Below are 16,115 nucleotides of genomic sequence, written 5' to 3' on the forward strand. Positions count from 1 at the left end.
TGTGAGCGAGAAAAAAAGTTTTTATACTGTCAGTCTACTGTGGGCCTATGTTCATTGGGGGGCCTGGAGCAGTAGTTCCACTGGCCCTGAGTCAATCCATACTCCCACAGCAAATGCAATATATGTTTGTACACCTAAATACCATGAAGCAGAGTTTCCCAAACACCACCATTACAGTCCAGGTTTCAAGGCTATTCATGCATAAGCACAGGTGACTTAATTAGTACCTCAGTCAATTGATTTAACCATCTGGAATCAAGCATATATATTTTGGACTGTAATGGCGGAGTTTGAGAAATCCTGCCATACGGAACAAAGTAACTCAGTCAGAGAGTTCCTTGGAATACAGCACATGGTACATTAGTTACATATGAATAAGTGGACATTAATAAATCAACTGGAATGTTTTCCTCCACCATAAAGAGTTGAATCACTACAGCCTGGTAAGTTCTCCCTCATCTGGTGGGAAACCGCCAGGACTAAAGGAGCCCATACACGCTCCGTTCTGTACTATGCGATGCACGCTCCCGCGCATTACATAGTACGGTACAAAAAGTATGTGCTGCACATACTTTTTGTACTAGGTGCACATCGTATCGGATCACAGTGCAAGCACACTGCATGCACTAGGGATGCGATCTGATGTGTACTATTTAAGTCCCAAACGGATCCGTTAAACGGACCGTGTATGGGCTGCTTAAGGACACAGGGAATGTTACTGTAAATTGAAAACTGGTGATACTGATACAGATGACAGTGCTACAGGCTGTAGGGCTCATCTCCCCATAAAGATATAACAATGGACTTGGTCTTCTGGAGAAAATACACCATATACAAGAGCCTCTCACATGTGTATTGTGCTAGCGCAGCCCATAACATGATGTTAAATACATTTGACATTTGACAACGCAGCCCATAAAGATGATGTTAAATACATTTTTTGCCAAGCTGCCAAACCAGTTATACACGGCCATGTTCTATAATATGTTGTCTCTAAGAACAAAAAACTCCAGAATAATTTTACTTCAGCAGCAAAAACAGTGTCATCCACTTACTCTGCTATGTATGTGCATCTGTCGGACTTCAATAGGTTACTATATAGGTATGCCAAACCGGTATAACCGTTTATGTATGGAACAAGCCCAGTGAAATCTGACTTATCTGAAGAACAGGTATTTTAGATGGGGCAACAGACCAGGTAAATTACTTGTGAATCTAGTTAAGTCCTCCATGACCTCTAAACATATGACACAATTCATAACACTAGTTGTGTTTTGAGGATCTATATTTGGCTCCTCCAGATTCCCCAACAAGTGGGATGGAATTTTTGTCCAGGCAGACCTTCCACAATTGGACCTAGACGATAGAAAATATCTTACGTCATCCATGTATGACTTCGAAATAAAGACCATTATAAAGTCATTGCCTAAAGGCAAAATCCCTGGAACAGATGGCTTCTCTGGGGCATATGACAAACTCCTTTTACCACAATTTGTCCTTTTACCACAAATCTCACTGAACACGAAATTCCATTCTTAGAGGTAACCAGGCCCCATCAGACTTTAATGCATTTAGGATGATAGTACTCCTCAAACAAACAAGGATCCCACCTTTTGTGCTTCATATAGGGATTTCAAAATATTTTCTAAGCTTATAGCCACCCATCTTCAGACAATCCGGTCTAAACTTCTCCACCCTACACAAACGGGGTTTTTGAAAAACCGCCCCTTGTGCACAAAGTTCGCACATGATTGGCTGCAATGTTGCAATCACACCAATTGGAAAAGTGAGATATTATTGTTAGTTGTGAGGCTAACAAGGCATTTGCTTGGGTTTCTTATGCTCGTATGAATAGAATTTTTCTGCATCAAGGTTTCAGGCCAGAGTTCATACACATTTTTAAAACCCTTTATCATCAGCCTACGGCCTTTATGACCATAAATGCCCTGAATACCCGCTCATTTTGTTTACATAGAGGCACGAGACAGAGTTACTCACTCTTCACGCTGTTATTTAACTTTGCATTGGACCCTCTCCTAAGTAAATTTGTTAAAGAAACAGGTATAACCCATTTGAGTGCCAACACCTCTGTGAGAGAGGTGCAAAACATCAGCTAAAATGCCAACATCGCTCACATTTGTTATATAAATTCAAATAATGTTGTGTAAAAAAATATATATATATATTTCCTATATAAGGTAAATATTACAGGTCATTGTGATGAATAAAAATGTTTGCTGGGCAATTTTCACTCCTATGTTGATCAATTCACTTGGCACTCAAAGGGTTAAGCTGGTTTCGTCTGAAATGACATTTTCAGCTTTTGCTAATGACCTTTTACTTTATTTTACAAATCCGATGGTTGGCTTTAAAATCAATTATACAAAAACTGAGGCCCTGGCCTTTTTGCCACGGGCATAATTGGGTTAGGGAATCTCATTCCTCTTTCAGTGGGCCCCCTTGTAATTGCCCTACCCCTTTCACAGCAGAAAATGCAGGGGCATACCCAGGAATTCGGTCCCGCGATCATACCACGCATTCGTGGGTTGACCCCTTTCACACCAGCCTGGAATCCCAGGTCTAGTGCTGGTGTGAATGGGTCCCGGGCCAAAAATTCCAGGACTTTGTCCAGGCATTTCAACCCTGCTAGCTAGCAGGTAAAGGTAATCGCCCATTATTTATCAAACTGTCAGCAGCTACCAAAAAGACCATATTGTCGCAACGGATATCTCCTGATCCAGTCCCATTGACCCTAGAATTACCTTTTTGTTCTCTGTGGACTGGGCCGAAACCTCTTTGTGCAAAGAGAAATGGACAGAGAATTTTTTTGATATTTGGCTCTCATATGTAAAAACTCTGTCTACAGTTATGAAGGACGCGTCATGGAATAGCTTTCATAATACCTCCTGATATGACTTGGCAGTGATCAATGGTCCACCTTTTTGATTGTCTCAAATTCATGTTGCCTTTCTTTTTCCTTCTTTTCTTTTTGAGTCTAAAGGTCCATACACACCGGGCGAATATGCCCAGCGTGTATGGACAGCGGGGGGAAAGCCACTCAGTGCGTACACACTTAGCGGCTTCCACCTGCCTGGCGCCATCAGCAGGGGGGGGGGGGGCAGCTTTGCATAGCAGAGTGCTATGCAAAGCCATCCTCAAAGCCACTCATCTGCTGGTATTACCAGCAGATGAACGGCTTTCCCGGCGATGATGCAAGAGCATGTAGCAGCGCTCACCGCCCAGTGCCGGAGCATACACACTGGGCGGCTTTGAGCTGAAAGCTGCTCAAACATGCTGTTTTGAGCGACTTTCAGCTCAAAGTCACCCAGTGTGCATGGGCCTTAACTGTGACCATTTTATATATTTCATTGAAATTTTATTTTATAATGATGTCAAATATTAATAAGTGCCATCAGTCAAGACGTCTTCTTTAACCTCCCCTTAATAGCCTTTGTTATGTATAGGTGAATATCTATGCCAGTGTTCAAGTTCAATGTAATGATGATTATTATTATTATTATACATGTCTTGTCTTTAACATGTATGTACTCTAATGCGGTAAAAAAAAAAAATCTTATGTATTTTCCGGTAAATAGATTTTATAAAAAAAAAAAAAAAAAAAGAACAAATAATTCATATATGTATATATATTTCCAGTAGTAAAGAGAATTTGCCCCTTGATTTAGTACTTAATGCTGTGGTGGATATCACATTTGTTGAGCTAGAAGACATTGAAGGTGGTGTTTCTGATGCCAGACACATCTGCCAGGAGAGTTGGGAGTGTGAGGATACCATTTCTCTCCTATGTAGAAGAATTCTGTTCCTATGGCTCCTATGTATTGCAGCATATACTGTATCTACTATTTGCAGTACATGCAGCTCACAAGAGATAACTGCAGATGGGGTAAAACAACGTGTCAGTTGGTAATCATATGATGCGCCCGGAATTAGCTCGTAGGTAATTATTGGATGTACAGTATGTGTATTGTCGACGTATAGTATGTAATGTGTAACCTGTTATGTAATGTGGTCCATCATGTAATATCTTATCTATGTATACTGCCGGAGGAATGTCTTCTGATCTTTATATAAATAATTCTATGTGTGGTCACTGTGGCCATTTCTGAGAAAGTGGTGTGCCTTAGGGGGCTTAATGCTAAAAAAGCATGGAAAGTGTTTCTCTCCCTCTTTGCTGCCAATCTCCTGAGACTTGTGTATTTAAGAACCCATTGTCCTCAGACACAGATGCCCATTGTGTCATTATTCCCCTTCCAAGACATTTACGGCACAAAACACAGCGGAGTGGACACTTACAGAGCAACCAATGAAGATGATGATAGGTATCATCACTTTACAACGACAAAACCAATGGTGTCCCAGGATTACACCAGTTCCCAACTTGTCAATGAGGGGTATGAAGGAGGGTTTTAAACTACGGTATGTTGGGGAGATCGCTTTGTGACTGACTAGGGAATTATGGAGCAGATGTATTAAGCCTGGTCAATTGTTTAATCAGCTTCAGCTGCCAGGCTGTGTGTGGTGTAGCCATTGATAATATGACGTCCAGGCATCTATTAGTGTCAGTATTTCAAAATTATATAGTGCCAGTCTGTGCAAAAAAATTTCCTAGACTAGAGATGGGTATACCTTTACAGGAGCCTATAACCAGGCAAAGAAAGTCGGCGCTGCAGCGGCAGTACAGATTGCACACTGCCGAGATGGCGCAGCAACTAGTCAACTGTACTAAAGAAACGGGCTTGGAGGCGGGGCTCGAGGCATCACGCAGGGAAGCGTGTTATACCCAAGGGCCTGATGCACTACACTGTGTCAGGTCCGTGTACACTACAGTACTGTAACACACACAGCCGGGCATGCATATAGAATCTATATATATATAGACTCTAAATGTATTTATTTATTTACAGTTTCTTATATAGCGCAGCAGATTCCGTTGCGCTTTAAAAATAGTAGACGGTGATAAGACAAACTGGGCAACAACAGACAGACTTGGAGGTAGGAGGGCCCTGCTGCAAGCTTACAATCTATAGGGATATAGGAGGGAAACACAAGGACAGGCACCAGTAATAGCATAGCAATTACAAGTCCAGAAGGTAAGCTATATAATACATAAGTGCCTCGGAGGGTTATGCATGTAGAACTTAAATATGATAGGCTTGCCTGAAGAGGTGAGTTTTCAGGGAACGCTTGAAAGTTTGGAGGCTAGCGGAGAGTCGTATTGTGTGTGGAAGGGCATTCCATAGGATGGGAGCAGCCCGATGAAAGTCCTGTAATAGTGAATGGGAGCTAGTGATCCGTGCAGAAGAGAGACGCAAATCTTGTGCAGAGCGGAGTGGTCGAGATGGGAGATATTTTGTGATAAGTGCAGAGATATATGCTGGTGCAGTATGGTTAATAGCTTTATATGCAAGTAGAAGTGTTTTATATTGAATACGGTAATATACAGGCAACCAATGGAGGGACTGGCAGAGCGGATCAGCAGACGATGAGCGTCTTGCAAGGAAGATCAGCCTAGCAGCAGCAATTAAAATTGCTTGCAGTGGTGAGAGTCTGTTCTCTCTGACTATTGCAATAATCAATGCGGGATATAATGAATGCATGGATAAGAGATTTGGTAGTGTCTTGCGTGAGATAGGGTCGTATTTTGGATATGTTTTTTAGATGCATGTAACATGATTTAGAGACAGATTGAAAGTGGGGAAGAAAGGACAGTTCAGAGTCGAGGATGACCCCTAAGAAACGAGCTTGTGGGGTAGGGTGGATTATCGAGTTGTCAACAGCGATGGAGATGTCAGGATGGTAACTGTTCTTAGTTGGCGGGAATATAAGTAATTCCGTTTTGGAAATATTGAGTTTGAGTTGGCGACAAGACATCCAAGATGAGATGGCAGAGAGACAATCAGAGACTCGACCCAAAACCACTGGTGACAACTCTGGGGTTGATAGATAGATTTGAGTATCATCAGCATACAAGTGATACTGAAATCCGAAAGAGCTGATTAGTTTGCCAAGAGAGGAGGTATAGATTGAGAAAAGCAGAGGACCTAAGACTGAACCTTGCGGAACTCCGAATGACAGAGGTAATGAAGAGGAAGTAGAGTTAGAGAAGCGAACACTGAAAGAGCGATCAGATAGGTAAGATGTGAACCAGGAAAGGGCTGTATCATTAAGACCTAGGGAGTGTAGTGTTTGTAATAGAAGAGAGTGATCGACCGTGTCAAATGCAGCAGAAAGATCAAGAAGAATAAGTAGTGAGTAATTGCCTTTAGACTTAGCCGTTACCAGATCATTCACCACTTTAGTCAGTGCTGTCTCAGTGGAGTGTTGAGAGCGAAAGCCTGACTGAAGGGGGTCTAATAGGGTGTTAGAGTTAAGAAAGTTTGTGAGGTGAGAGTAGACAAGTCTCTCCAGTAGCTTGGAGAGGCATGAGAGCTGAGATATAGGACGATAGTTCGAGAGTTAGGGTCAGAATTCATTTTTTTTAGAATAGGAGTTAACACTGCATGTTTGAGCAGAGAAGAAAAAGTACCAGTAGTAAGAGAGAGATTGCAGATTTTAGTTAAGGTTGGAATAATCACAGGAGATAGATTTTTAATGACTTGCGCAGGTATAGGATCGAGAGGAGAGGTAGTAGAGTAAGAGGATAAGAAGAGTGCGGATACTTCCTTTTCATTTGTGGGCTCAAATGAAGAGAAAGTGCCAGAGGGTTCAGGTGGGAAAGAAAGAGGGTTAGAGGTTGTGGAAGAGCATACCATTTCATCTCGGATGTTATCAATTTTGTCCTTAAAGTAGGAGGCAAGTTCTTGTGCACTGATGGTAGCAGGTGGGGGAGGAGGGGGAGGGTACAGAAGAGACTTAAATGTGTTAAAAAGTCGCTTAGGGTTGGTGGCATGAGAAGAGATGAGAGATTGGTAGTATGTTTGTTTAGCAGTGTCCAAAGCATTGCAGTAGGAGTGGTAGCTAGTTTTATATGCGAGGAAATCAGTCATACTACGAGATTTGCGCCATTGGCGTTCTACTTTACGTGACTGATTTCGTAGTTGTCTTGTTGTTTTGGTATGCCACGTTGGCATCTAAGCCTACGTAGGGTGTAATGGGTAGCTGGAGCCACGTCATCAAGGGCTGTTTCAAGAGTCTAAATGCAATGAAATGAAATTCCTGGGGGTAATGGACGGTCGCGCTGCCGAGACACAGCCGTGCATGCATACAGATTTATATGCATGCCTGCTGTGTCTCGACAGCGCGATCATGCATTAGCTCCAGGCATTTAATTTTTACCCCTTTTGGGATAATTTACCCCCTGTTCCCTGACCACTGCACTAGACTGTCCTGGATAACCTGTACAGTAACAACGAGAAAATACACGTGTGTGTGCGCGCGCGTGCGTGTGTGTGTGTGCGTGCGTGTGTGTGCGTGCGCGCGTGTGTGTGTGTTTTCTTATGAAAGAGTCACACAGAGTACAGTACAAACTATACAGAGCTGCTGTTGTCTGTTATGCTGCTTTATTGGCTGTCATTATATGGGTATAGTTGCAATTATTTACCCTGGGAAACATTTTATGGAGTTTAAAAAAATGTATTGTTTTAGTATTACAAATCCTAATAAGATGGTATTATACAGTCAGTAAATCAGTTACACAAAATAACATGTTCCCTGTAATAAGGGGCAAACAAAGATTGTATTGTAACCAGGCTGCCCGGGTTGTGTCATGAAATGGCAGCAATATTGTAGCCCAATGCCGGCCATACAGTACATAGGAGCACCGGAGCTGATCAACACCAACAGCCGAATCAAAATCAGAGATTGGCATACATCGATTATTAGCGGCCTGTCAAGAAATTGCTAAAAATACCACGGGTCAAATGTAAAGGCCCATACACACTTGATGATTTTCAGCTGAAAATCACCTAGTGTGTATGGGTCAGAGATCCCGGACTAGCGATGATGTGCGCTAAAGCATCATCGCTAGGAAAGTGGTTAATCTGCTGGTAAAACCAGCATGCCTGACAATGATGGTTCATTTTGGAACCATCATCGCTCAGTGTGTATGCACCGGCTCAATGATGGCCCAAAGATAAAATGGTGCTAGCCCGGCCTCCCTCCCCCTGTCCTGCTCTCCAGTGAAAAGCGCCCCGGCAATTGCACCCTCCCCCGGCTCCCTCCCCTGTCCTGCTCTCCCGTCCATATACTATAGCCACAAGCACCGCTGTATACGTTACCGCCATTTTTAACATTGGTGGGCGGTGGCACTGGTAACGTATACATTGGCCGGCTCATTCTCTTTACATTGGTGGGCAGTGGCACTGGTAACGTATACATTGGCCGGCTCATTCTCTTTACATTGGTGGGCAGTGGCAGTAGTAACGTATACATCGCTGGCCTGCGTCAGCAATGTATATGTTAGTGGATCCACTGCCCACCAATGTTATAAAAATGAGCCGGGCAATGTATACGTTACCAGTGCCACTGCCCACCAATGTTAAAAAAGTGAGCAGGTAAAGTATACATTGCTGACGCAGGCCAGCAATGTATACGTTACTGGCTCATTTCTTAACATTGGTGGGCAGTGGCGCTGGTAATGTATACACATACGTTAGCTGCTCTTTTTTTATTTTTATTTTTTTAGAACATTGGTGGCCAGTGGATCCACTAATGTGTACATCGCTGGCCAGCGATATACAGTATATACATCGCAGGCCAGCGATGTATACGTTACCGACTAATTATTTTTTTTTAACATTGGTGGCCACCGCTTCCACCCTTTGAATTCAAACCCAGCCCATTATGTAAATAGCTTTTCTAATGAAAGATTGTCAGCAAAGTATTTCGCCTCCTGAAAATCTCTTGCTCTTTGGGGAAAATAGCTCAGTGTGTATGCACTATCTTGGTAAAAGATATATCTTTCAGAGATTTTGGCAAAGTCTTTTGAAATGAAAATAGGCCTTAATAGGGTGTGAGAATCAGAAAGTGAGAGATTTTGGAAAAGGTTTCCCCTTTTTTTTTTAAAGCTGCAATTACATGGCAAAAGCAACCTGTTTTTTCAATGTAAATGATTGCCGCTTTTAGAAAAATGGGAAAACTCTCCCAAATTCGCTCACTTTCTGATTCTCACACCCTATTACATTTGGTCTCACATGTTACAAATCCCAGACTGGCTGATTCTGATCAATTCTAACTTGTATTTTGGAGTTTTGGGGATTTCCAACATGTTGTATTTCCTCTATCCCCGCACCCAGGTACTGATAGAATGTCAAATTTCCCCCATAGCTTCCTGCTGTATCCCCTTAACCCCAAATTGCAGCATAACCCCTAACCCTAATGTCAAATGTCCACATTCACAATGGCAATATATTGAACATGTAGACATTAAGACCATATTCACATAATTAGTGTTGACTGCATTCTGCCAGAATAGTGTCACTGCGGTGTATGTGGTTTCTGTAACTACAAATCTATTCTCTGTTACAGGGTTCTCCTCTGACTGTGATCTGCTTCCAGTGCATCTCGGGACTGCTACAACATGCACTGATGCACCTGAGGGGGGTCTATGGGAAGAGTTGCTCAAACATTGCGGAATCACACAATATCCAAAGTGAGATGCTCTTATTATGTACAAAAGATGTCCATTAATAAAAAGTTTTATTTATGCAAGTGTTTTGGCTTTTATTCATATTTAATCCTATATATTGCAATCTTATGCAGTGAAGCGCAGGTTCTCAATCTTTGTCCTCAGGACCCCACACAGTTCATGTTTTCCAGGTCATGTGTAACTTTTTAAAATTTGACAGTTGGTGATACACAACGCTCCTGCCAGGTGACCTGTGTGGGGTCCTGAGGACCTACTGTAGTTTGAGAACTACTGCACTGCAGGGGCTTGATTAACCACTTCGGTGGTATGCCCGCTCTGGGCTCAGCTGCGCCAGAAAATTTCCGGGCATGCCACCAGTAGATAGGTGTGCACCACTGGCACACCGCCTCTAGCGGCACCCTCCCATTGCTCCTCCCCTGCTGTTCCCCCCCACTCCTGTCGCTCCCCTCTGACCTCCGCGCTCCGGCGATCGTATGCCAGAGCTCCCCTGCCACTGCATGATGCCATTCGCACTGACTGCATCAGTGACCAGGTGGCAGGCCCTGCTCGGGGGAATTGGGAGCGAGTCCCTCTGAGCCGCCTCGTACCTCCCTGAGCGTGGCCTGCCACCTGGTCACTGCTGCAATGCAAATGGCGGTGTGAGCAGCAGCAGGGTAGCTCTTGAGTGGTGAGTGTTTTCCTGGGGAAGGACAAACCTGCCTGGTAGTATTGTCCTCCCCCAGCAAATCCCACCACTCAAGGGGTTAATAGCTCTCTGACCTCCATAAGCACCACATATTACCCTTAGTCTTAATAATATCTAAACTAGGCAAAGAAATATATTACCACATTTACAGGCTTTTTTATGCAAGTGTTATAATGTATAATACAACATGAAGAAGCGGCTGGGTGCATGTTAAGTCCTAGAGTACCGATTGCTGCCCTTCACTGGTCTAACATAAAAACATTTTTCCATTGCATCTGAGCATCTCCCCTATCGATAGAACAAATATACAACATTGATCATAGACCATCAATAATGATGAGTCATTGATGGTCATTGGCTATCCCGACCTCTCCTCAAGTAATCCAGGGTCTGGCTTATCAACTCCTTGCCTCTCACAGATTGTTGGATCTCCTCCAGTACCAGCATGTGCAGGTTCTCCAACATGGTGCACTTCAATAACAACAGCATCGGTTGGCAGCATAATTGAGTAGGAATGTTTTTTTTGCAGCGGGCACCGTGCCTCTTGTATAACGGAAGGAAGGTTGGATGCAGGGCTGACGAGAGGTATGCCAGACACCAGTAAAATTTGGGGGCATGGTATGGCCTCTTCTCACGATTAGGCCAACATGTTTAAGGGGGGTGAAAAAAGTCGAGGGTTATTGCCCACCCCAGCAGCAGCACACACCTACAGCATGTGCTTTGCTGACTGCACGCTCAGCATGAGCTCTCGCGCTGTCAGTAAGACGCTCATGCTGAGCCTGCTGTCAGCACAGCACATGCTGTAGGTGTGTGCTGCTGCTGCTGCCTGGAAGGGACAGAGGGGGAATATATGGGGGGGCCCCTCCAGCAAGCCTGGGTAATTAGTACCTGCTCCCCCACCCCCCCTCTCAGCGGCCCTGGTTGGTTGGATGGATGATGTAATATACAGTGAGATACTCCAAGACAACCTGCTCCAGTCTGCTAGACATCTAAAGCTTGTGAGAAACTCACCTCAGCAGCACAATGTTCCCGAACACATGGCCAAAGCAACACTGTGTGGTTATGCAACAAAGAGGTGAATGTTTTACAATGGGCAATGTCCAGATCACAATCGAATTAAGAATCTGTGGCATGGTTTGTAAATTGCAGTCCTGAAGCGTCACCCAACCCACCTGAACAACCTGGAGCAAATTCCGCAGAACTGTGGGGGTTATTCAGACCTGATCTGCTAATTTGCTGAGCTCTGTGATCAGATAGCTGCTGCTAACACACAGTGAAATCCTGCAAAAATATTACAGACTGGCATATAGTAGTAGTAGTAGTACATTTATTTATAAGGCGCCACAAAGTGTTCGCAGCGCCGTACATAGCAAACAATAAAACAGATTACAAGGTAACATACAGGGTGTGTTGATAAAATACAGCATAAATAGGGGTATAGCTGGTAGAACTGAAATCAGCATCCGTTCAGAAGTAGGTGTCAAAATTGTCAAGACTGAAGATGAAGTAGAGGAAGGGAAGAACAGGGCAGAAGCACTGGTGACGTAAAGAGGTAGGGTACGTGAGGAAGAAGGGCCCTACTCATAAGAGTTAACATACTAAAAGGAGGTGGGTGGACGAATGAAAAACAATAGGATAAGCAGGAACGGATGGGAACGGAGGCAAGATAGGAGGATCAAAAGAGGTTAGGAGGAGGGATAGGCTAGTCGAAAAAATTGCGTTTTGAGGGAGTGCTTGAAGGAGGTAAGGGAATCAGAAAACCTGATGGGTGGCGGGAGGTTGTGCAGGGGGGCAGCACGAGAGAAGTCTTGGACACGGGAGTGGGAGGAGGTGATTATAGGTGAGAGGTCAGTCGGCGGTCAGTGATGGAGCGAAGAGGACGGGAGGGAGTGTGGATAGAGATCAGTGAAGAGAGGTAAGGAGCGGTGGAGGAGGAGAGAGCCTTGTAGGTGGTGGTGAGGAAAGGAATGGGGAGCCAGTGAAGAGATAGACAGAGGGGGGAGGCGGAGGTAGAGTGGCGGGAGAGGAAGATGAGCCTAGCAGCTGCGTTAAGAATGGATTGGAGAGGTGCGAGGCGGGTGAGAGGTAGCCCAGAGAGAAGGATGTTGCAGTAGTCAAGGCGGGAAATGACAAGAGAGTGAATGAGAATTTTGGTCACGTCCGTGGAGAGGAATGGTCTGATGCGTGAGATGTTGCGTAGGTGAAAGCGGCAAGACTGTGAGAGAGCACGAATGTGGGGGGAGAAAGAGAGGGAGGAGTCAATGATGACACAGAGGCAGCGCGTTTGGTCGGTGGAGGTGATCTCGGTTTCACCAATGCTGATGGAGATAGTGGGAGAAGAGGGGATGTTCGGGGGATGGAAGATAGAAGTTCAGTTTTAGCCATGTTTAGTTTTAGGAAGCGTTGGGTCATCCAGGCTGAGATGGCCATGAGGCATTCGGAGACCTTGGACAGGAGTGATGGGGATAGGTCGGGGGAGGAGAGATAGATTAGGGTATCATCAGCTTAAAGGTGGTAATGGAAACCATAGTAGCTGATGAGGGTGCCCAGAGAGGTGGTGTAGAGGGAGAAGAGGAGAGGGCCAAGGACTGACCATTGGGGAACACCGACTGGCTGCGGGGTAGTAGGAGAGGAAGAGCTCGAAGTGGAGACGGAGAAGGGGTGAACCAGGAGAAGACCCTGCCAGTGATGCCAAAAAAGCGGAGGGTGTTGAGCAGGAGAGGGTGGTCAACAGTGTCAAAGGCAGCCGACAGATCAAGCTGGATGAGGATAGAGAAGAGGCCTTTCGATTTAGCCGATAGTAGATCGTTAGTGACTTTGGTCAGTGCAGTTTCAGTGGAATGTAAAGGTCGGAACCCGGGTTGGAGGGGGTCTAGAATGGAGTTAGCAGTAAGGTGGCTTAGGAGATGATTATAGGTCAGACGTTCTAGGAGCTTGGAGGCAAAAGGGAGGAGGGAGATGGGCCTGTAGTTGGATGGAGAGTTGAGGTCCAGATTAGTTTTTTTGAGAATTGGGGAGACAAGAGCGTGTTTGAAGGAGGAAGGGAAGATCCCAGAGGATAGGGAAAGATTAAAGAGGTGAGCCAGGTGAGAGCAGACTGACGGACTGAGACGACGTATAATATTGGAGGGGATAGGATCGAGCGGGCAGGTGGAGGGAGAAGCGGATTGAAGGATTGAGTGGACTTCAGCGGCAGTGGTGGGGTAAAATGAGGACAGGGGTGGGAAGGAGGGGAGTAAAGATGTAGGAGGGGAGGAGGGAGAGGGTGAGGTCATGGCAGCAGTGATGGCAGTCCTGAGAGAGGAGATTTTGCTTGAAAAGTAGGTAGCAAAATCAGCGGCTACGATAGAGGACGGAAGAGCTGGAGGAGGGGGGGAGAGCAAGGAGTTGAAGGTGGCGAAGCGCCTGCGGGGGTTGGATGATTGGGAAAGGATGAGGGACTTAAAGTAGGATTCCTTGGCCAGAGCAAGGGCAGAGCTGAAGGAGGAAAGAATGAATTTGAAATGGAGATAATCCGCGAGGGAGCGTAATTTCTTCCAGAAGCGCTTAGCAGTGCAAGAGTACTTTTTAAGGAATCGGGTGATAGGCGAGTGCCTATCGGGGAAGATAGGGTGTCATTATAGAGGGAGGCGTATAGCTGCTAATCCATTTCCATCTCCCCATTGGATGAACTTTCCACTGTGCAGTCTGTGCATAACCTAGGACCTACTTGGCCGGTGCAATAGAAATAGGCTAATCAGGGCCGGAGCTGATGTCACACCCCTTCCCTGATTACACTGCGTTTTACCTGACATACTCAAATAATGACCGGTTCCACCCCCAATCGCCGGCATTCCCTGGCCATTGGGAGGGAGGGACATCAGTGGCTTCCTACCCACAGCCTTCACAGGTCTGAGTAAGTCTAGACTTACTCTGCGCTTGTGAACATGGGGGAATATATTGGATGGTGAATGATTCTTAATGGATTTCTCCCAGTGTGCACGGCTAAGAACGCATTTGCAGACGTGTACATGGGCAGGATTTCAATCAAGCGAGGTTGCCATTACCTGCACGCTGGGCTCTGACAACCGCCAGTGAGCAGGTCTGAATTGGGCCCATCGTGCAAGTTGCTGTACAAACTCGCAGTGTGTAGGTTACATTACTTCGCATGCAAAAAGAAAAGGTTTTTGTGCTCTGCGCTAAATTAAATGAATATCATTAGTAAAGGAATTGTAGAAAATAATAATTAATATTTATTTGCAAGTATTACCCTTAAATTGATTGTGGTCATAAATACATTAGAATAAAAATCAAAAACTGAAATGAAAAAATATTAATGTTAAAAACAAGATTTGTGGGAGTAGTGATTTACATAGTCCATATGGTACCATATTTTGTTCTTCTGATCCGGGTCCGTTCCTATATTGCCTCTTCACAAACAGTCTGTACCTCAGATTTGTATTCCAGTAGAATACAAAAGTGTGGGGGGGGTTCCTTTTGGGGGGAAGGAGGGTCCCAAATGTTGAAGAAGGAGGAGTTCACTTAATGTGGTACGGGAACTCCACTCCACTGGGAAGTCCTGGCTTTTGGTGTCTTCTTGTAGAAATTAGAGCCAGGAGACTGGCAAACATTTGAGGTGAGGCTGGTTCGGTCTCTGGAGCGCTGTTTAGATTGAATGAGGTCAGATGGACACAAACAATGTGCTCCCACTGTTCCACCGACGTGTTTCGCCGGTTTACCTGCTTTATCAAGGTGTATATTACTTCGCACCCTACTACGTTTAGCCCTTGATGTTTGTTTAACCATTTGCTAATTTTGACATTTATGGCTACCGGCTTCTGCGCGCATATGTTGAATAACTGCCCCTGATAAGGGTTTCTTCAGACCGTGTACTTTGTCCTTGCTTGTCACATAGCATAAAGTGTGTTGTGGAATCCTCAGCGTGTAGTATGTGCTCCCATGTAATGTAATGCATTAAGGCGTGCTAACACTGCAAGCATGTAAACATTCTTTCCAAAGGACTTCTTGTAAATTGTGTAAAGGCTGAGTCACACTGGTGAGTATCGCTGTTCAAGCACAATAACCAGACTTCAACAATGCAGGTATATATGCAATAACCCTAAAGGCCCCCATACACAACCACAATTTGGGCCGATCTCACCTGTTTCTGAGGTAACGGGACGAGATATCGACCAACATCGGGTGAGTGTGATGTCCCCTCAGGTCTGATGCGTGGTCCCGTGCACATAGGACCTGAGTCTCCGACCTTCCTCCCGGCGGCGGGGAACGGGGGTTGCATGCAATCCATTGCATGTGATGGATTGTATGCGACCCTACTGCCCAGGAAGGTCCCAGTTTGCAGGGCAACGGCTGGCCATACACTGCTGCGAGATATAATATAAAAATTGTCTCATCATTTCTGATGCTCCAAGGTCCTTATATACTTGGACTGTTTGGACATTAAATTCAATATATTTTTTTATGTGTGATTTTTTTATTATTTTATTGTACCATTGAAGCTTCACCTCCAGTTGTAAATTCTTTTTTATGCCAGTAAAGTATTATTTATTTATTTATTATTAACAGTTTCGGTACTTATATGTTAGTTGGGTGCCCACTAAGCTATTTGCCTCGTTTTACGCGTCCCCTCGCGGGGCTCGCCACGCTTCGGGCTCGGTGGCTCGCGGGGCTCGCCACACTATATAAAATCAACTCCATGCCGACATGGATAGTGGGGGTATGAGCGTACTTACTATAGTGGGCGCCCAACTAACATATAAGTACCACAGTTTCTTATATAGTGCACACATATTCTGCAGCGCTTTACAGAGAATATTTGAACCT

The 16,115-nt window shown here is 44.9% G+C and overlaps 1 protein-coding gene across 2 annotated transcripts in view; it reads left to right on the top strand.

The window, feature by feature from the left end:
• The window catches only part of APOO (apolipoprotein O), a 58,753-nt gene extending 49,089 nt beyond the window's left edge, over nucleotides 1-9,664 (top strand). For both annotated transcript variants that reach the window (XM_083172000.1, XM_083172001.1), the window contains exon 9: nucleotides 9,487-9,664. The gene's annotated coding sequence lies outside the window, so the exon portion shown is untranslated. The remainder of the gene's footprint in view (nucleotides 1-9,486) is intronic.
• Nucleotides 9,665-16,115: the final 6,451 nt, after the last annotated feature.

This window comes from Crinia signifera, chromosome 2, assembly GCF_055691185.1.
Source record: "Crinia signifera chromosome 2, ASM5569118v1, whole genome shotgun sequence".
Lineage (NCBI taxonomy): Eukaryota > Metazoa > Chordata > Amphibia > Anura > Myobatrachidae > Crinia > Crinia signifera.